The sequence below is a fragment of the Hyla sarda genome, unplaced genomic scaffold, assembly GCF_029499605.1.
Source record: "Hyla sarda isolate aHylSar1 unplaced genomic scaffold, aHylSar1.hap1 scaffold_111, whole genome shotgun sequence".
NCBI lineage: Eukaryota > Metazoa > Chordata > Amphibia > Anura > Hylidae > Hyla > Hyla sarda.
In genome coordinates, this window is record NW_026607730.1 from 456,294 (window position 1) to 478,214 (window position 21,921).

Consider the following 21,921-nt stretch of genomic DNA (forward strand, 5'->3'; position numbering starts at 1 on the left):
CCAAAGGAATGGTGGCTGTCCTGGCCTCCTCCTGGGGGGCTCCAGGTTTGTCATTGTCATCTGTAAATGTCACATCCTGACCAGACGTTTCGGAAGCAGATGTGTTTGCTTTTTTTTCGTGAAGGGGAGTTCTCCTCTATTATCCTCTTTCTCTTAGCCCCCTCTTCTCCTGCCCCCTTTGCCTCTCTATACTTCTCCTTGTCACAAGACCCTTTTTTGGATTGAGAAATAAGATTTTTTTTTTACTTAGTATTTTTGTCTAATCTATTGATTTTCAATAACTTTATTTATTTATTTACTTATTTTTACATCATTAAAACATTGGACCTCATGTATCCAAACTGTCTTGGTCTTGCTGCCTATAGCAACTGTGGCAGTGTGGCAAGGAAAGGGTGTATTTCCCTTGCTATCTCTGCAGAATGCTCCACCTGTGGCCTGATTAATGAGGTATCAGGAAGGGAAAGTGTGTTTAAAAGGAAAAGAAACAGAATAGTTGGGGCTCTCCCTGGGTAACAGCACATTGCTGTAAGGGGGAGACACACGGACCCTGTTGAGGAAACACACAGCGAACTGTGAGCGGTCCAAGAAGTGAAGAAGTGGTGTGAACTGTGAGTAACAGGTTGCAGGGGCGCATGTTTTATGCTGGCTGAGGGTAGCTCACCAGATAGTAGTCAGGGCATGCTGATATGTGTAGTCAGTGACCAGACTGTCTAGGACTTTGGTTTGTTCCTGAGTTATGTTTTGTTTTACCTGCAACCTATCTAAATAAAGCTGGCAAGGTGCCAGGCTTGCATGAATAACCGTTGTCTGCGGGTATATTGAGTGGAAAAGTGTCCCGGGGCAGTGTCCAGGACGATCCCGGAGCTAATCCCCCAAGGAGGAATCCTTATACAACCAATCACAATGCAGCTTTCGTAGTCCTAGAACTGTTTAACAAAGCTGAGCTCTGACTGGTTGCTATGGTAACTAGAACACTTAGAATTTTGCTTAATCTCCCTCATTGGGTTAAAATTCGCGTATATCTGGGTAGATCTATAATTTACCTAGTTACATAGTTTACAAGATTAAAAAAGACGAGTGCATCAAGTTCAACCTACAGATGTAGCCATTGTTTTTTGGTCGCACTAAATTTTACACATTGTGATATCCTAATGATATATATTTGTACATTGTGATCAAATCGCCTCTGAGGCCCCTTACACACTGCTGTTGCTCCCCCTCCATTAGAATGGTCTCCTGATTTTAACGGCCGTTCTCATGATGGGGAGTAACAGCAAACAATGGGTTCTGGGGGCTCCCATTTACTATTATGGGGGCCACTGGGCGCTGTTATAAATAGCAGGAGAAAAAGACAAGCAGTAATTTTCCTCCGGCTATTCTGCCCGCTCTCCCGCCAGCCGTCACACTGCCACGTACTAACAGCGGTGTGATAGAAGCCTGAGACGTCTTTTCTTGAAATGAAATCACCCAAAGCCTGACCCCCTGTCTTGGTCCTGTAACCCATATACTGTATAGTACAGAATTTCAGCAATTCCCTAATATAGAATTATTATCCACATCAATGAAGCTTATTTCAAGGACATCAATGGAGAAGTCTTTGCAATGTTAGGAATTTGCAGAATACAACTGAATACAAAATAAACCTACAAAACCTACACAATGGGTGTCAATGGCGGATGTATGCAGCTGTGTAGGTGGACGGTCACATAGGTCCATTTGGTGGACAGTCCTGCCCAATGTGTTCTGCTCATAGCCTTACCAATAACCTCCAGGCTGCTGGTTGTAGTAGTGACTGATATGTCTACATAGATCTATATAAAATCCTATCTAATATATCATTTAACCTTGTATCCTCCTACCTCAACTATTCAGTATATGCAACTTCTCCATGTTGGAGACAAAGTCTTATATAAGAAACTGATGCATGGACATAATTCCTAGGCTTACTATATACAGATTAATATGACTAATACTTGGAGCATCTCTTACCTGGTGTCTTGTCCATTAGGTTAAAGGGGTATTCCAGGAAAAAACTCTTTTATATATATATATAAACTGGCTCCAGAAAGTTAAACAGATTTGTAAATGACTTCTATTAAAAAATCTTAATCCTTTCAGTACTTATGAACTTCTGAAGTTAAGGTTGTTCTTTTCTGTCTAAATCCTCTCTGATGGCACCTGTCTCGGGGAAACGCCCAGTTTAGAAGCAAATCCCCATAGCAAACCTCTTCTAAACTGGGCGTTTCCCGAGGCAGGGGCCATCAGAGAGGATTTAGACAGAAAAGAACAACCTTAACTTCAGAAGCTCATAAGTACTGAAAGGATTAAGATTTTTTAATAGAAGTAATTTACAAATCTGTTTAACTTTCTGGAACCAGTTGATATATATATATATATATATATAAAAGTTTTTTCCTGGAATACCCCTTTAATGTTACTTGGTCCTGGGAGGTCACATACATTGTTCCTTCCCATGAAGGATAAGGGCCAGGTCTTCATTCTCCTCACAGCGGTGAGTCCAATATTCTCCATCTTGACCTTTTTGGCCTCCTTTCCTTCTATACTCCCCTCGCTCTCCTCTCCTCTTCCTCCTCCCTAAGTCTTTTCACTTTTTGTCAAATAGGGCAAAAATAAATATCCAAAACAATCCTCAAATTGTCTAGAAGTGCTCACATATGTCTCTGCAGGACTGCAGCATGTGAAGGTAAAGGTTCTGGCCAAGCACCTGGGTATATAGGCAAGAGGCATGTGATGTCATAATGCAGCCATCACACCACGGCGATGTCATCACCTATACAGCGGCCTACCTGTAACCCTCAGACATTGTGACGGCCACTCTTGGACATGTCCTCTGTATGAGTGTAGTAAACCAGATAGAAGTCATACATTTCCATGGTCTATTTCCCTTCCAGTAATCTCATAGTCAGACACCTATGTAATAATCCTTGGAGTGACGTCTGACCAATGTATCTCAGTTATAAAGGTCCAGAATTCAGCATTTACCATGAGCGCAAATCTTATTTTATTACATTTACTTTCACTGTTTCAGCTTCTTACCAGGCCTATATGATTAGAGTAGAAATGGGAATTTCCATTGACAAGTCTGTAACTAATATTGTAAGGTCAGTACCGGATGATCATACAGAGATGAGCAGCATTACATTGAGGCACTACTTATCTCTTCCAGAAGACTCAGTCTGTCCTAGGTCACTTTTACAGCAGGTTCCTTTCTGATCAACCACCCATTGACTTACAGGTAGCGCTCCATGAAAAGGTTCTTCAAATCCTACTGCATTCATTGTACAGTTCTGTGACACAGCTGTTGCAGAACATCATAAGACACCCTCAGCTGCTGTAGAACAGCATACTAGACAAGGACAATACCTAAATTAATTCAGGCTGCAATGTCAGGCTCATTTTACACTGTAAAATCAGAAGAAAAGGGAAAAAAAAGTGCAAGTGCAGCTCACAATTAATATGTAAACACTAACTGAGGTCAACAGGGCATGCAACTATACCACAGTTGCAAAATAATGCGAAATATGTATAGAAAAATATTGCCCAGACCTTCCAAGGTAGTGTGATTGATTAAATAAAAAATGGATAACTGGGTTGTACTCCAATTATAATTCAAAATAGTTATTTATTTAAAATGTATAGTGCATTACTCCTCACAAGGCCCTTGTGAGAAAAACACATATAGTGAATGTACAAGATTAAACATTCTTAAAATGTAAAAATATGCAAATATTAAAAAGTGATACTGGCATATGAAATAGCTCTATGTGGACAAATTAATCTGATAACTTTGCGGTATTAAAGAGATGCGGTATAAGTGTCCTTTTGTATGGCAATTGTATATCAAATTGGATACTTTGTTACCGGTCCTGGATGGTGTGGCTCTGACAGCTCTCGCTGAGGCAATATAGTTGTTCCTGTGCCTAGATATCACAGTCAGCGGTCTTAGATGGTGCTGTGGCTTTAACTCTCAGGGTCCAGATGTTAAGCGGTGGTGGTCGTCCCAGGCTGGTGGCGCTGGCAGACGCCAATGGTAAATTCGCCGGGAGACCGTGCGCTGGCAGGCGCCGATGGTATGCTTGTCAGGAGACCAAGCGCTGGCAGGCGCTGATGATATCGATCTCCTCACCGCTGGACTTGGAAGAAGCCGGAGACCACATGCTGGGTAGATGAAACTTGCCTCGTGTAGATGGCGTGTGACGTCAGCTGAGCCGGAGCTGGCCAGGTAAGATCAGGACCGGACACTAGTCTGGATCGACTAATGCGTAGGAAATCCACAATGTGATAAACTTGCTCCGTGAGCAATAGGTAGAGTTCATGAAGAGCATAAATGCCTGTGAACAAGACTAATGTACAAGACTAGACGCGTTTCAGGGTTCTCAAATACGAGCCTTTCCTCAGTAGTCAGACTACCTGGCCTTAACCGCAGATATCGACACACTGAGGAGCGATGAACCCCTTGACTACTGGGTGTGCCGGCTTAACCTGTGGCCTGAGCTATCCCAATTTGCGCTCGAACTTCTGGCATGTGCCGGTCAGAAAGGACCTTCAGTGCAGCAGGAGGTATTGTCAATGAGAAGAGGAGTTGCCTTGGTCAAAAAAGTCTGGATTACCTCACCTTTTATTAAGATGAATGAGGGATGGATCCCGAAGGGACTGACACTGGGCGATACATTTGACTGAACAAGGCCTGATCAGATGAGCTGCCTTGGGCTAAAAATGGTCCACACACTGATGTATTTGAACTCTGAATGCCGGATGACTTGCGTGACTTATCCGCCACCAACTAGGGTTCAAGCCACAATGTTTTAGGGCACTTTCTGCCTGGCGAAACAAACAGAAATATTCCAAATTTTCCTGCCAGGTGCACATGCCTAATTTTTCGGGCCTCTGCTGCTGCACTTGTTATGGTGCTGCAACTTTTCTGGCCGCTGCTACAGCTGCGGCTGCGACAATAACCAATTTTTCATCCATGTGTACATGCCTAATTTTTCTGGTACACTCTGCTCACATCTCTGTCCATTTTAGCAACTGTGGATATTGGATGTATGCTAAGGGTAGCATGGTGGCTCAGAGGTTAGCACTGTGTCCTTGCAGTGCTGGGGCCTTGGGTTCAAAGCTGCCTAAAGGGAGGCTCTAACTATGTGCTGCCTAATATTGGGGAATCTATGTGCTGTCTAAAGGGGGATCTAACTATGTGATGCCTAAAGGGGGCTAAAGCACATTATTCCAAACCATTTAGGAATAATAGGTGATTTATGCACTTTTTGGATTAAAACCAGACTCTGCATCAACTATGTAATTTTCCATGGGAGTTTTGCCATGGATCCCACTTCGGCACGCCACAGTCCAGGTGTTAGTCCCCTTGAAACAACTTTGAAATCACTATTGTGGCCAGAAAGAGTCCCTGTGGGTTTTAAAATTCGCCTGCCCATTGAAGTCTATGGCGGTTCGCCCGGTTTGCCGGTTCGTGAACATTTGCGGAAGTTCACCGTTCGCGAACCGAAAATTTTATGTTCGCGACATCACTAGTGTTAATGTACGTCATGGCGAAGTTGTACTTAACGCACCATGACTTACTTTTACGCGCCGACATGACTGCGAGCACCGGACCGGTGCTCGCATCATGCACGGCAGGTCCCGACTGCTATTAGCAGCCAGGGACCTGCCGGTAATGGTGGGCATCCGATTGTGCGGATGTCCGCCATTAACCCCTTAGATGCCGTGATCAATACAGATTTGGCAATGAAGTACTTTAAATGGATGATCGGATCGCCCGCAGCGCTGCCGTGGCGATACGATCATCCAGCATGGCAGCTAGAGGTCCCCTCACCTTGCTCCGGCCATCTCTCGGGGTCTTCTGCTCTGGTCTGAGAACGAGCAGACCAGAGCAGAAGATCACTGATAATATTGATCAGTGCTATGTCTTATGCATAGCACTAAACAGTATTAGAAATCAAACGATTGCTATAGATCAGTGGTTCTTAACCTGGGTTCGATCGAACCCCAGGGGTTCGGCGAGTCAGTCCCAGGGGTTTGGCGGGGGAGGTTGCAACAGGACAGACAAACCAAGCAATTGCTTGGGGCCCCGAGCAGAGCCGGTGTTTGCCCGTCCTGTAGCGACGGGGCAATTCCCCCCCCATCACTATTAACTCCCTGCGGCCCTGCGTCAAAGGGGTTATCCAGGAAAAAACTTTTTTTTTTTTTTTTTTTTTTTTTTATAGATCAACTGGCTCCAGAAAGTTAAACAGATTTGTAAATTAAATGGAGGTGGGGGGCTCACACTATGAAGAAATGATTGTGTATCGAGGTGCTGTATGTTACACGTTAACCCTACGTGTCAAAATATATAATAGAAATAATAAATGGGAATACAGACCTCTAGATACACATGTGGTGGTGTTCTGTATGAAAATAGCTGGGAATCTATGATGAATGTTAGGATAAAAATCAGTGTTCAAGATATGATAATTACTATATATAACATATGTAAAATAAATAGATATGTAATATTAATAATAATGCAGGCTAAGGCTGGGTTCACACTACGTTTTTTTGCCATACTGTTTTCAATCCGTTTTTCTAAAGAAAACCGTATGGCAAAAAAACGGATGGAACAGTATGGAAAAAAGTAAACCGTATGCGTTTGTAAACAGTATACTGTTTTTAAAAGTGCATAGAGTTCCGTCAGTTTTTATAGAAAAAAAACCCATACGTTTTTGAAAATGTTGTCCATTTTTAATGGGAGGGGTCTTGGTGGGGACTTTAGGATTCAAATGCGCATGTGCAAAGTAAAAACGTATACGTTTTTCCCGTATGGAACCGTATACATGTGCGTTTCCCATTGGCATCCATGTAAAAAAAAGCGTATACGGTTGCAGTACGGTTTTTAAACCGGAGTCAAAACCGTGGTTGACCACAATTTTGTCTCCGGTTTAAAAACCGTACTGCAACCGCATAGGTTTTTTTTTAACATGAATGTCAATGGGAAACGCACATGTATACGGTTCCATACGGGGAAAAACTTATACGTTTTTACTTTGCACATGCGCATTTGAATCCTAAAGTCCCCTCCCATTAAAAATGGACAACATTTTCAAAAACGTATGGGTTTTTTTTTCTATAAAAACTGACGGAACTGTATGCACTTTTAAAAACGGTATACTGTTTAAAAAGCATACGGTTTACTTTTTTCCATACTGTTCCATCCGTTTTTTTGCCATACGGTTTTCTTTAGAAAAACGGATTGAAAACATTATGGCAAAAACGTAGTATGAACCCAGCCTAAGTGATACTGATTAGAGATGAGCGAATTTACAGTAAATTCGATTTCTACGAACTTCTCGGCTCGGCAGTTGATGACTTATCCTGCATAAATTAGTTCAGCTTTCAGGTGCTCCCGTGGGCTGGAAAAGGTGGATACAGTCCTAGGAAGGAGTCTCCTAGGACTGTATCCACCTTTTCCAGCCCACGGGAGCACCTGAAAGCTGAACTAATTTATGCAGGATAAGTCATCAACTGCCGAGCCGAGAAGTTCGTGACGAATCAAATTTACTGTAAGTTCGCTCATCTCTAATACTGATGATGATAATGTAAATTTTAATTATTAAATATTAAATGTGTGACTGTGCAGGGCCCCAAATATTTGAATAAACTAAAGACATAAAAAATAATAAAAATGGAGAATAAAAATAGATATAGGCAATTGAATATACACTGATATATAAAAATTGCTGGAAGTATGAGATAATTAGAGATGAGCGAATTTACAGTAAATTCGATTCGTCACGAACTTCTCGGCTCGGCAGTTGATGAATTTTCCTGCATAAATTAGTTCAGCTTTCAGATGCTCCTGTGGGCTGGAAAAAGTGGATACAGTCCTAGGAGACTCTTTCCTAGGACTGTATCCACCTTTTCCAGCCCACCGGAGCACCTGAAAGCTGAACTAATTTATGCAGGATAAGTCATCAACTGCCGAGCCGAGAAGTTTGTGACAAATCGAATTTACTGTAAATTTGCTCATCTCTAGAGATAATCAGTCCTCAATAATAGCAGCTTGAAAGGAAGGATAAATCAATGCTCAATTTGTGAATGGAGGAGTTATAGTACTCAAGATAAAGTTCAAGTCCTATACAATATATGGGATCTTCCGCTGTATTATTGAAGATTTTATAGATAGTGTAATAGAAGTTCAAGTGCTATACAGTACATAATAGAGATCATCCACTGTATCAGTTAGGACTTTGTTAACAGTTACTTGTCGCAAGATACTTGTAGCTAATGCAGGAGATGTATCAAAATGGAACTGAAAGTTATTGGTTCACCGCTTCTACTGATGCGCTCCGATGTTCAGTGCGGTCCTTCTCCTTCCCGGGCTGGTAGAGCTCGGCAGCTGGCCTGATGGAAAAGCCTGGGATCTCCCTGCGCTGGCTCTGGGACTGGAAACCGGGAGCTGGTGAATGCCGTAGAGCCGGTGTGGTGCGCTGGGGGGAGGCTGCACTTTGGCGTCTGGAGGCTGGCACAGATCTGCATCTGGCCCGTAGGTAGTAATGGTGAGTGCAGGTGAGCGGTGGATGCACTAGGAGGAAGGCGGAGCCACGTCCTCGTGTTGAAATGCGCACTCCTGGGCTAAGCAGTGGTCCCAAAATTGGGGAGTTCCAGCAGTTGCAAATAGGTTGTTGCTGGTTAGAGGTGGACTGAGTATCTCCAATGTGGGTATAGTGCTAAATGCGTTTCGGGGTGTCCCCTTCAGTGGCTATATATTTATAATGTAATATAATTTGTAAATTACTTCCATAAAAAAATCTTAATCCTTTCAGTACTTATGAGCTTCTGAAGTTAAGGTTGTTCTCTTCTGTCTAAGTGCTCTCGGATGACACGTGTCTTGGGAACCGCCCAGTTTAGAAGCAAATCCCCATAGTAAACCTCTTCTAAACTGGGCAGTTCCCGAGACACGTGTCATCAGAGAGCATTTAGACAGAAAAGAACAACGTTAACTTCAGAAGCTCATAAGTACTGAAAGGATTAAGATGTTTTAATAGAAGTAATTTACAAATCTGTTTAACTTTCTCGAGCCAGTTGATACATATAAAAAAGTATTTTCCTGGATAACCCCTTTAAGTTTAAAAGCACAGGGCCGCCGGGACATAGCGCACGTTGGGACAACACTGACGTCCCGTGCGTGCGCCTATGGAAACGAAGACGCAGAGGACCGGAGGATAGAGAAGGAGGAAGATGCTCGCTGGCCAGCTTGGTAAGTGACATCCCGTGCTTCGGAGCACTGAAGTGGGCAGTACACAGGCATACAGCCTCCAGCCATACACTGTATATGGCTGGAGGCTATATGTCTGTGGAGGAACACTGCTTACATCAGTGGTCTTTGACCTGTGGACCTCCAGATGTTGCAAAACTACAACTCCCAGCCGTTGGCTGTCCGGGCATGCTGGGAGTTGTAGTTTTGCAACATCTGGAGGGCTGCAGATTGAAGACCACTATCCTACATAATATGCAGGGAACACTGCCTGCCTAATGTGGTGGAACATTGCCTGCCTAATGTGGGGGAACACTGCCTGTGCCTAATGTGTCTTAATGGTTTTGTTCTTTAATGGATTTGTTCATTTTGTGCTCCTATGTATAAATATATACTTAAATATATACCTCCTATGTTTTGAATTTGAAAAAATCATATTTTATTTTTCCAATTAAGAGGGGTTTGGTGAATGCACATATGAAACTGGTGGGGTTCAGTACCTCCAACAAGGTTAAGAACCACTGCTATAGATAGTCCACTATGGGGATTATTGAAGTGTAAAAATGAAAGTAAAAAAAGGACATTTACGTCCTGTGTATGACGGCGAGCATCGGAAGGGTGCTCGCGTCCTACACGGCAGGTTCCGGCTGCTAGCAGCAGCCGGAGACCCGCCGGTAATGGCCGACATCTGCGATCGTGCGGATGTCCACCATTAACCCCTTAGATACCGTGATCAATACAGATCACGCCATCTGCGGCAGTGCGGTACAGCGCTGCCGTGGCAATCGGATCATCCAGCATGGCAGCCGGAGGTCCCCTCCCCTTGCTCCGGCTGTCTCCCGGGGTCTTCTGCTCTGGTCTGAGAACGAGCAGACCAGAGCAGTAGATGACCAATAATACTGATCAGTGCTATGTCCTATTCATAGCACTGAACAGTATTAGCAATCAAATGATTGGGGACTATTAAAGTGTAAAAATGAAAGTAAAAAAAGAAAAGTAAAAAAAAATGTGAAAAATCCCCTCCCCCAATAAAAATGTAAAATGTCCTTTTTTCCCCATTTTACCCCCATAAAGTGTAGAAGAAAAAAAATTATACACATATTTGGTATCTCCGCGTGTATAAATGTCAGAAGTATTAAAATATAATGTTATAGATCCCATACGGTGTAAACATAAAAATTAAGAAAAGCGCAAAATTGCTGCTTTTTGGTCACATTTTAAATAATTAAAATAATAAAAATATTAAAAGTTTTATAAACAAATGTGGCATCACATCACACGTTAAGGAGGAGAGGTGTAATGTTTTAAATTCACGCTGTGTTACAGCCAAACACAGACAGAGCACTCCTTGTAGCCGAACTGCAGTAAGGCACCGGAGGCAACTCTATATAGTTAAACCCAACAGAGGTCTGGATGCAGACACTGATATTCTCTATACAAAATACAGCTGTGCACAGTGTTGAGAATTTTAATGCACTACTGCCATCTAGTGGCTAATATGCAAAACACACTAATATTTTAGTTGAATAAATAAAAGTAAGTTTTTAGCTTAGTTTTGTAGGGGTTCTTTAGTGAGGGTTTCCCTGAGGGGATTTCTTTCCCCAAGTAGGTTTGTGAGTATAAATAAAGTGGCCCAGAGACCCCTAGGGGATTTTTTTGTGGTACTTTATTAGTGTTGAGCACGAATATTGGTAATGTGAATTTTTATCGCAATTTGCGATTTCACGAATATTTAGCATATAGTGCTATATATTCATAATGACTAATTCATTTTTTTTTTTTCACATACAAATTTTTATGCAAATTTTTCATGCAAATTTTGGCATGGGGGAAAAAAAATTTAATGAACATAGTGAATATGCGAATTTCGCGAATATAGGACAAATAATCATCAATATGTGGTGTCCCGGTACCGCATTGCATACTGTACCTAGTGTATAGGTCCCCAAAGTCAGAGTAACTACGTTCAGGTAGGGTTCCTCAGGTGGGACAGCCCCTAGTTGCCTCTTCAAGTCTAATTCGAGTATATATTTAATAATAATATATATTTTTATAATAATGTATAGTACTTACTTTGTTTAGCGTCGCAGGACCTTCGGTCATGTGACCATGTTAATATCCTCTATAGTATGTTAGAGGACCTTTGGAGGTCCCAGGGTCACATGTTACCCACAAGCCTTTGTAATCAGTATGGACCAATTAGCACTAGTCCAGCCCCTGCCCATATAAGGGAGCTGTAGCCAATTATCGCTCTCTTGGGTTGCTGCTCTCGTGGATGCTGGACTAGCAGGATGGATCTAAGCAACTTTCAAAGACATGCTAGGCCTGAAAATCTACCGGCCTCAGCAGAACTAAAATAGTGAGTTCTAAACTACCCCCCCCCCCCCACTAAAGCTAGCGTGACTACTGGACCGCAACTAAGTCCCCTAAATCCAGTGGAATAGCGCATAATACTTAGACTCTAAATGCTAAAGTCCCAACCTTTGTCAATCTCCAAAGAAAGCAGTTGTATGCATAGATACGGTTCTGTTATTGAAGCTTGCAGAAAATCTTCAGTAAAAGTTAATCCTGATTCAAAAAACTCTCCAGTTGTGGACAATTAATTATTATATACCTCCCTATCGCTCTTGGGAAGGGTGGCGGTAGGACAAGCATTACTGAGGAGCCTTCACACTGGCATCACGAATAGCAAGGGTTAACAAGCACCCTTTAATTACCGCACAGCTACACTCCCCATACCCTACATCCTCCAGGCTATCTCAAATATATTCGTGAAATATAGCGAATTCGAATATGGCCCCTGCTGCTCAACACAAGTATTGATGTGTTGCTGTGATTGGTTGTTATTGTTGTTGCTTTTATGTAAATAAGGGATAATTATGACCTAGAGAAAGGGACATGGACCACCAAAGATGCCAGAGGCTCTGTAAAGGGGTTTGCCTAGGGTGCGTTGGTCGGCACAAAAGTAGATGGCAGGGGGCCAGAAGGTGGCTTGAGGGGAGGTGGTGAGACAGATAACAATGGAATTGCTTCTCGGCCTTTTGGCTAAGATCAAGAGGTGTGAGTTGGATTGCAGGAGCTATCCCTTGGGGGGGCTACTGTGAATTGTGCGATAATGGCTTTGCAGAGCCTAATTAATTACCTGAAAGATGGAGAGACCAGGATAAAGAATGGATTTCGTGTGGATATCCTTGAAAGTGCATTGGACAAGTTCAGCTTGGAACATCTGGTGAAGAATATCTTCCTAAGGACAATGCAATCACAAAAGAACAGACAGATCTGGCACCACCCTATGTACCTATAAACTTGGATCTTCTTAATGTATACGCCAATAGTTTAAGCAAAATCAATGTCCACAAAAGAAAGAATAGCGGAGCAACTCACCCAGTTTTGATGGAGTAAATTCAGACGACCTGCATCAAGGTCGGCATTGCGACCAGGGGCCTGACGAAGCACCAAAAGGTGCGATACGGCTGCGGCCTGACCCCCGTAACACCTTCTGCTTCCTGCTGCATCTCCGCCTGATCGCGATGCCGATCGTCTGAATTTAATCCATCAAAACCGGGTGAGTTGCTCCGCTATTCTTTCTTTTGTGGACATTGATCTTCTTAAAGACCTTGCTGGTGAAAAAGCAGGATATTCTATGTCTGCAGCAGCATGGGAGAGCTTCATATGTCCTTGTGCTTGAATCTCACAGCGCCTGTCAGAATCTGCACTACCAATTAAAGTCCAAGCTGAATTCACCTGAGTTGGATGGACTTACCTTCACTGTGCTATACATTGCAGGAGAGACAAACCTGGTGGTGTTCATGTACAATCCGTATGTGAATCTTGCTGACATTGGGCGCTTTCTCCAGAGATATTGCTCTGAGGTGAAAGGAGGAGAGAAAATCTTCAATACAGAGGATCTCTGGACTGGTAAATACAAGTTCCGTGTAAAGTTTAGAGCTGATCCTGATGGAATTGAGGGCATGCAACATCCGCCCTCCAGCTTCACAATTGGCCGAGACAGAGGATATCTGTTTTATAACAACATGCCAGAATTTTGCAGGAAATGCAGAAGCTTTGGCCACAGACAGGAGGCCTGCATTTTACCATCTGTGCAGTTCTGTGGTCATTGTGGCAAAGCAGGTCATGCCTCTGGAGGATGCACAGAGGAGGTGGTCTGCAATCTTTGTGGAATACATGGACATGTGTTAAAGAACTGCCCTGATAGGTCCAGAACTTGGGCTGAAGTTGCTGCTAGTAACCAGACTGCTGCACCTGCGACTACACCCAAGGTAAAGACTGTGTTATCTGTTCAGACTGCTGTCTCTGATGTGAACGCTTTGGTGTCTGTTCAGACTGCTGTGCCTCTTGTGAAGCCTGTGGGGACTGTTCACACTGTGGCCCCTGCAGTGAAGACAGGAGGGGCAGTTAAACCTGTTGCTGCAGCTGTTGCAAGTGATTCCATTCAGCGGAAGGTGGGTGGCAGTGAACTTCGTGCTGTCCCAGCTGCCACCAAAGGGACAGAAGAATCCGTGGTCACTGTCACGGAGTCTGATTTTGCGGAGTCTGACATTGAGCCAGCTTCTTCCTGTGAGACATCTACAAGGGATTGGGCTGAGGACATGGAAGTGGAGGAGTTTAATGAAAAGAGGAAGAAAGAACTTGCTGTCTCAAGTGTGAACAGAGGCCAAGCTAAGCGGTCAATGATTGCACCTTCTCAGGACATAAAGGACTTTCCATCATCTGTGTCTGAGGCAGCTGCTCCTGAGAAGGGTTAAATGTCTTGCATCAGAATTGCCTCTCTGAATGCAAGAGGAATAAAGAGTCCTGCAAGGAGGGCAGCTTTTTTCGCATTTTTGTCTACCCTGAATGCTGGAGTTTTTCTCATACAAGAGTGTGGGATTGATCATCATATGAACTATGAACATTTGAGATCTGACTGGAAAAGTGGCCCATCTATCTGGTCAGATGACAACTCTAATAAGAACTCTGGAGTTGGAATTCTGTTTAAAGGGGTACTCCGGTGCTTAGACATCTTATCCCCTATCCAAAGGATAGGGGATAAGATGCCTGATCGCGGGAATCCCACCGCTGGGGACCCCCGGGATCATGCACGCGGCACCCCGTTTGTAATCAGTCCCTGAAGCGTGTTCGCTCCGGGACTGATTACCGGCAACTACAGGGCGGGCGGCGGGTGACATCACGCCCCCGTGTGATGTCACTCTCCGCCCCTCAATGCAAGCCTACGGGAGGGGGTGTGATAGCTGTGGGGGCGTGAATACTGGACTGGTGGGAACATGCAAAAGTGAAAATAAGAGTTCTTTATGAGTGCTGGAGTGAAAAAAGCAAAGGAGAAACAAAGATGGTTTAAACTCCTGAACACAACTGCAAACCTGTTACCAGCTGAGGAGCATTGGTGTGAACATGGACGAAACTATTTTAAAGGTGAAGGAGATCAAAAAAGGTAAAGAACTTATTTATAATGCAAAAGTGGAACATATGGAGAAAAAAGAAACTTGTTCACACTACTTTAAAAAAAAAAAAAACTTGTGGAAAAGAGAGAATTGATTAAAAATGTTGATGGTGAGACTACTTAGATGGACTTTTAAATAAAGCACACAGTTTTTATCATGATTAGAGATGAGCGAACTTACAGTAAATTTGATTTGTCACGAACTTCTCGGCTCGGCAGTTGATGACTTTTCTTGCCTAAATTAGTTCAGCTTTCCGGTGCTCCGGTGGGCTGGAAAAGGTGGATACAGTCCTAGGATAGAGTCTCCTAGGACTGTATCCACCTTTTCCAGCCCACCGGAAAGCTGAACTAATTTATGCAGGAAAAGTCATCAACTGCCGAGCCGAGAAGTTCGTGACGAATCGAATTCACTGTAAGTTCGCTCATCTCAGATCATGATCTGTTTAGTGAAAAACACACTGACTGAATTTTTACCTGAAGTAATGGACTCAATGGGCCTCATTTACTAAGAGTTTCGGGTTTTTACTAGTTGGAAAAGTTGTTTCAGACATGCAGGATTCCTCTCTATTCTTTCCTCTCTATTCTATCCTCTCTATTCAAAAGTCGGGAACATTTTCGGACCAGCTTTTTCTAGGTCGATATTTCCAGCCATTTACCCACAGGATTTTCTGTGAATTCTATAGTAAATTGGTCTGGTTGTGAAACCATGCCCCTTTTGGGTGACCACGCCCCTTTTTACTACAGACCACGCCCCTTTTGGGGGGTTTGTCGGATTTTTCAGGCGCACACTGGCGCAGTCATGTCTCGGACAAAATAACCAGACAAAAACTGTTCGGTTTCAGCTTAGTAAATGAGGCCAAATATTGCAATATTGGTGCAATATTGTCTGAGTGAACAGGATAAAGATGTTTTGTGCAATAGTCTGAACATGGCTGAAGTGGAAAGTGCAATAAAGAGTTTTTTTTTTAAAAGGCAAAACTCCTGGATCTGATGGATTACAAATAGAATTTTACCTGTCTTTTTGGGAAATTTTTAAGTCTGATTTTTATGCTGTTCTTAAAGAGGTTTTTAACTGTGAGAAGCTACCTGAGTCCTGGAGGAGTGATGTGGTGACTTTGTTATACAAAAAAGGTGACAAGACAAAGCTGGAAAATTGGAGGCCAATCACTCTACTCAATGTGGATTATAACATTTTTGCCAAAATCTTGGTCAATTGTATGAAGTTGGTGATTGAGACGGTGATCCATCCTGACCAAGTGTGTGGTGTCCCAGGGTGTGCTGTGTGGGAGCATCTTAATGTCATCAGAGATGCCATCTGGTACCAACAGTAGCGCAAACAGAAGCTTGCAGTTTTATCTCTTGATTTTATGAAAGCATATGACAGTTTCCCACCAATATTTATGGACTGTTTTACAAAAGATGGGTTTTCCAGAGAGTTTTATCAAGTATGTTGCACTTTTATACAAGAACTGTTTTAGCAACATTTTAGTAAATGGTTTTTTATCTGAAGATGTGTGTCTGAGTTCGGGTGTCAAGCAAGGATGCCCTTTGTCACCGCTGTTATTTATATGTGCAATAGAACCCCTGCTTGCCATGCTGAGGAAGGACAAGGTGATCAGAGGGGTGCCCATACCAGGAGGTAATGGACTGTTTACAAAAACTTTAGCATATATGGATGATGTGACAATTCTATGTGACTCAGAGGTGTCAGTCAGAAGAGCCCTCATGAAAACTGAATTTTTTTTGCCAAGCATCTGCTTTTAAATTGAATATTGACAAGTGTGAATGTCTGGGGATTGGGCAGTGGACAAATACAGACATCCCCCAACTAAAGTGAAAAAAAATTAAGGTTTTAGGAGTGATTTTTACACCAAAAAATGATGGAGAGGAGAGTTGGACTGTTAAAGAGAAAGTACAGAAAAAAAAAAATGACTTCTGGAAATTAAGAAAATTGTCAATTGAAGGGAAGCTTTTAATCATCCGTTCTTTGCTGTTACCTGTTTTACTGTACTTGAACACTGTTTCCTCCATCAGACTGTCATTAACCCCTTAAGGACCGGTTTTTTTTTTCCGTTTTTGCATTTTTGTTTTTTGCTCCTTGCCTTTAAAAAATCATAACTCTTTCAATTTTGCACCTAAAAATCCATATGATTGCTTATTTTTTGCTCCACCAATTCTACTTTGTAATGACGTCAGTCATTTTGCCCAAAAATCAAGGGTGAAACGGAAAAAAAAATAATTGTGCGACAAAATTGAAAAAAACCCCACCGTTTTGTAACTTTTGGGGGCTTCTGTTTCTACATAGTAAATTTTTTGGTAAAAATGACACCTTTTATCTTTATTCTGTAGGTCCATACGATTAAAATGATACCCTACTTATATAGGTTTGATTTTGTCGTACTTCTCATAAAAAAAATCATAACTACATGCAGGAAAATGAATACGTTTAAAATTGTCATCTTCTGACCCCTATAACTTTTTTATTTTTCTGTGTATGGGGCGGTATGAGGGCTCATTTTTTGCGCCGTGATCTTAATTTTTTAACGGTACCATTTTTTTGGTGCGCACGCCATTGACCGAGCGGTTTAATTAATTATATATTTTTATAATTCGGACATTTTTGCACGTGGTGATACCATATATGTTTATTTTTATTATTTACACTGTTTTATTTTTTTTATGGGAAAAGGGGGGTGATTCAAACTTTTAATAGGGGAGGGGTTAAATGATATTCATTCACTTTTTTTTTTCCACTTTTTTTTTTTTTTTTTTTTTTTGCAGTGTTATAGGTCCCATAGGGACCTATAACACTGCACACACTGATCTTTATCATTGATCACTGATTTCTCATAGGAAACCAGTGATCGACGATTCTGCCGCATGCCTGCTCATGCCTGGATCTCAGGCACTGAGCAGTCATTCGGAGATCGGACAGCGAGGAGGCAGGTAGGGGCCCTCCCGCTGTCCTGTAAGCTGTTCGGGATGCCGCGATTTCGCCGCGGCTATCCCGAACAGCCCACTGAGTTAACAGGCATGGTTTCACTTTCGCTAAAGGGTTAATAGCTATTAGCGGCGGGTCCCGGCTTCACTATGACGCCGGGCCCGCCGTGATAGGATGCGGGGTTACCGTGTTATATCACGGGAGCAGGACCAAGGACGTACCTGTATGTCCTTGGTCTTTAAGGGGTTAAAAACCTGCAAAAGCAATTTTTTTCACTTTATTTGGAGCTCAAAAATGGAAAAGCTCAAGAGAGACACTATGTATAAGCTGCACAAACGTGGAGGTAAAAATCTTCCAAATCTTAAGTTTTTGTACCTGAAGTTTTTTAGCATGTGTTTTAAGACCGTTTTATCCACAAAACAATGGACTTTTATCTGAAGTATGCTGCTGGTGATATTTTTAGAAAGAGAAAATGGATTTATCTACCTCAAACATCCCCTGTTTTAATAGTTCCTCCTAAGCACTATGTTTTTAGAAAAAGTAAGTTGTCTATTTAGTCTAAAAGAAATGGACATTGAAATTCTGAAGTATCCCAAGAGAATAGAGATGGAGCTCAGAAGAACGGAGCAAACCTCTGGGATTTTAAACTTTTCTAAAACAAAATGTGACTGTGGAGGATGGTTCATGCACCCTATCTGGAGAATTGCAATAAAGATCTAGCATGGTCAATTGCACATGAGTGTGTACCTACACGATTCTTTCAGCACAGACTGGGATTGTGCAGTACTTCAAGATGTCCAAGAGGAAGCTGTGGAGGAGAAGAAACGGTTTTAGAACTATTGTTATGCTCAAGAAGTATGGAGAAATGTGGTGAGTCTTTTAATGTTTCTCACGGGTCGAAAGACTTTTAATTATGAAGTGGTCCTATTCAGGAATTTTACAAGTCAAAATAAAGAGTCAGAGAGAGTGATATGGACTGTTGTGAACACCGTCAAGAATGCCTTATGGAAATCTCGCAGTATCTTACTTTTCCAGAAAGAACTGATAAGTGAAAGTGATTGTTATAAAATTACTTTAAGTGAACTTTTTATCTACTATTTGTTAGACAAGAAAATACTGGGAGCCCGGAAAGCAAATTCCCTTTGGCACTTTAGTCTTTGGAATGCGGTAATGTGATGCATTTTGTATAGTAGTGAAAGTTTATCTGTATGAGTTTCTTGTTTTTGCATTTTTCCAATAAAAACGTAAAAAATCTGTTCTTATCAGTTTCAAGTTGGTGTGGGGATGGGTGCTGCATGGAGGGGACAGGTGTTCCGGGGCTGGTTCTGAGGAATCAGCTCGACGGCTGCCCAGATGTGACATGTTTCCTCTGGGTCTCGCCATGAGGCTGTGAGGGTTTGGAGCCGAGGTACTTTAGTGCCTCGGAGAGTGATGACCATGCGGTGCTGAAACTCCTTGTGAGAACTGGCCCAGCAGTTTGGCCTGGTTGGCGTTAGCCCTTCTGGGTGTCCCTCCTGGTGGTCTACGGGAGGTGTTTGTTGCCATCGGGTTCCTCACCTCCCTGCAAAAACTCTGGGTACTCCTGCATGGGCAGGATTCCGACCGTTTACGGCTCTGCAGGCAGATACCTTGTTTAATGCAAAGGGGATGACGGGAGCATTTGTGGTCCCTTAGTAGCTTCAGCGAAAAGGGACATTGAACCTGGAACCCTGCAGGTACCTTTAGGTCCAGAGGGGAATGGTAAGGTTTGTTGGGGGGGCCTCTCTCCTATCGGAGAAAGACTTTTGATAGACCGCATCCTTTATGCACTTTTTTTTTGTGTAACACGTTTGCACTTTTTCTTGCACTGGGTGATTCGAGAGCACGTTGCTCGGCTCTTAGATAAAGTTAAGTTTAAATGTACCAGGAAGGTAGTATCAGCGAGGGCGAGGGTTTGGAGAGGAGGTCTAGGGCTACAAGAGAGCCCTCAAGCTTGTTTTTGGGACCTTCCCTCGAGTCAAATCTGAAATGCTGGGAAATGCATGGATATCGTGTCCAGCAGCCCCCTTTGAGCATAGGAATACCAAATTTTTAGAGGAGGTCTAGGGCAACAAAAGGAGCCCACAAGCTTGTTTGTGGGACCTTCCCTCGAGAAATGGGAGTGGATCAAATTTGGGGTTATTTAGCTGGCTTAGGAGGCACTTTTTCTGGGTAGAGATTTCCATAAAGTGACCCCCATGGAAGTCCTGTCGAGTGGCCCCCTTTAGGCATAGGAATACCACATTTTCAGGGTTTGTAGAGGAGGTCTAGGGCTACAAGAGGAGGCCTTCTTTCAGGGAATGGCATCTAGAATGTGAATTATGAACTACAGTGGTTGATGTGTGTATTTAGACCTACAGAAGCTGGGTTATGTATTATGAGGTTCTGCAGCAGCGGAGTTGATTATTGTGAGGTTCTTCAGCAGCTAATATATGTATTCTGAAGTTCTATAGCAGATAATGTGTTTATTATTACCTGCAGTGGTTAAGGTATGTATTATGACATTCTGCAGTAGCTGGGGTATGTATTATGACCTTTATATGTATTCAGCAAACCCCATCATGACAAACTACATCAAATGAAAACAAGAAAAAACAAGGTCACTGTTTCCACTAAAATCACTTTTTCTTTAATTGCTCAAAAATGTTGAACCCTAACACTGAAACTAACCTTAACTCTAACCCCCCTAACACTAAACATAACCCTAACCCCTTACCCTGACCTTGACCCTAACCCCTAACTCTAAACCTACATAACCCTAAACCTAATCATAACCTCTAACCCTTACTCCTAACCCTAACCCCTAACTTTAACCCTTTAAACCTAACCTACCTGCAGTGGTTAAGGTGTGTATTATGACCTAAAGCAGCTGAGGTGTGTATTATGGGATTGTGTGTACCCAGTGGTCGGTCTCTCTGTGAGGTTTGTGAAGATGCTGGAAATCCCCATTCATATTTACCTAACCCTAACCAAAACCCATTATCCAAAATGTACCCTAATAAACTTCCAGACAAAGTGTTCAATAAAAAAGAATAATATATTTTATATTATAGGAATATCAGACACGGGATAACATCTACCTCTCTGTCTGCTGCCACCTCCACATTGCAAGTAGCAGCCTCTCAAGTACAGCCACTTCCCATGGAAGACTGAGGACACATTGCCATCTCAAGAAGATCTGGAGGGCTGTCAAAATAAAAAAATAAAGATTTGGAAAAAAAAAAAAAAAATCTGGAGGTCACACATGGCAATGTGGTACCTTAAGAAAACATTGAGGCTGTTTCAGCCCAGACCGAGGACCAATATATAGAAGAGAGAGACAGCTATCCAGAAGAAGACCATGAGGAAAAGCAAAGAAGACAAGATGGAGAAGTTGAGGAAATTGATGACATCCTGGATAGTCAGACACAGAGGTCAGTGTTTTGTGACAGCCTAGATCTTCTCAGTTTTGGTAAACAATATTAGTTCTAACTAGTTGCATTTTTCCTTCTAAATTTTAGAATCCTACAGACATAATGGACAGTGGATACAAGAAAGAAGATGATGGCTGAAGGGTTGTACCAACGTCATTAGACAACCCAATACTGAAGGGCTTTGCCTCCTATCTGGACACTTTGAAGGTTAATAACTATAAACAGGAGGTTGAAAATGTTGCAAGATTCCTTTTTTTACATGAACCCAAAGACTGTAAACCTGCAATTTGTAAAGGATGTGGAAAAGGCCAACTCCTTCTTTACCAAGCTAAGTGATTTGAATCTAGCAAACCAGACCATCTTCAACTACCTGAAACATGTCCGGAGGTTCATGACCTATATATCGGCTTAGATCCACTAACCTCTTTACAAAATATCCAACTTTGTATAAGTACTGCGATTTCTTTCAAAAAGTTACCGAAGACATACAAAAGAGGTTCTCAAAGGAGATTTCTAGAGAGGTTGTCAGCAAATGGTGAGCTATTCTCTCTATTAATGAGTTGCTCGCTTTAAAGGTTTCTCTAGGTTACTTTTTAGCATTTGCATCAAAACATTTCTAGAATATAAAGAAATAACATACTCCATAGCTTTGGCATCAGACAATCCCTGGTATCTAAAACTAAGAAGCATATCATAATACTGTACAAAATAAGATACATTTAATATTACTTTATATATAAAAATATAGGTTGCAATACTAAGTGTACATTCCATGCAGTTTGGGGGTAGGCACATTCCATAGCATTGGTATTAGACAATT

The 21,921-nt window shown here is 42.3% G+C and overlaps 1 protein-coding gene across 1 annotated transcript in view; it reads left to right on the forward strand.

The window, feature by feature from the left end:
* LOC130301100 (uncharacterized) overlaps window positions 1–21,921 on the forward strand; it is a 100,438-nt gene that overhangs the window by 66,399 nt on the left and 12,118 nt on the right. Inside the window, exons 3-4 of the mRNA XM_056551598.1 lie at window positions 20,742–21,101; window positions 21,189–21,636. The gene's annotated coding sequence lies outside the window, so the exon portion shown is untranslated. The remainder of the gene's footprint in view (window positions 1–20,741; window positions 21,102–21,188; window positions 21,637–21,921) is intronic.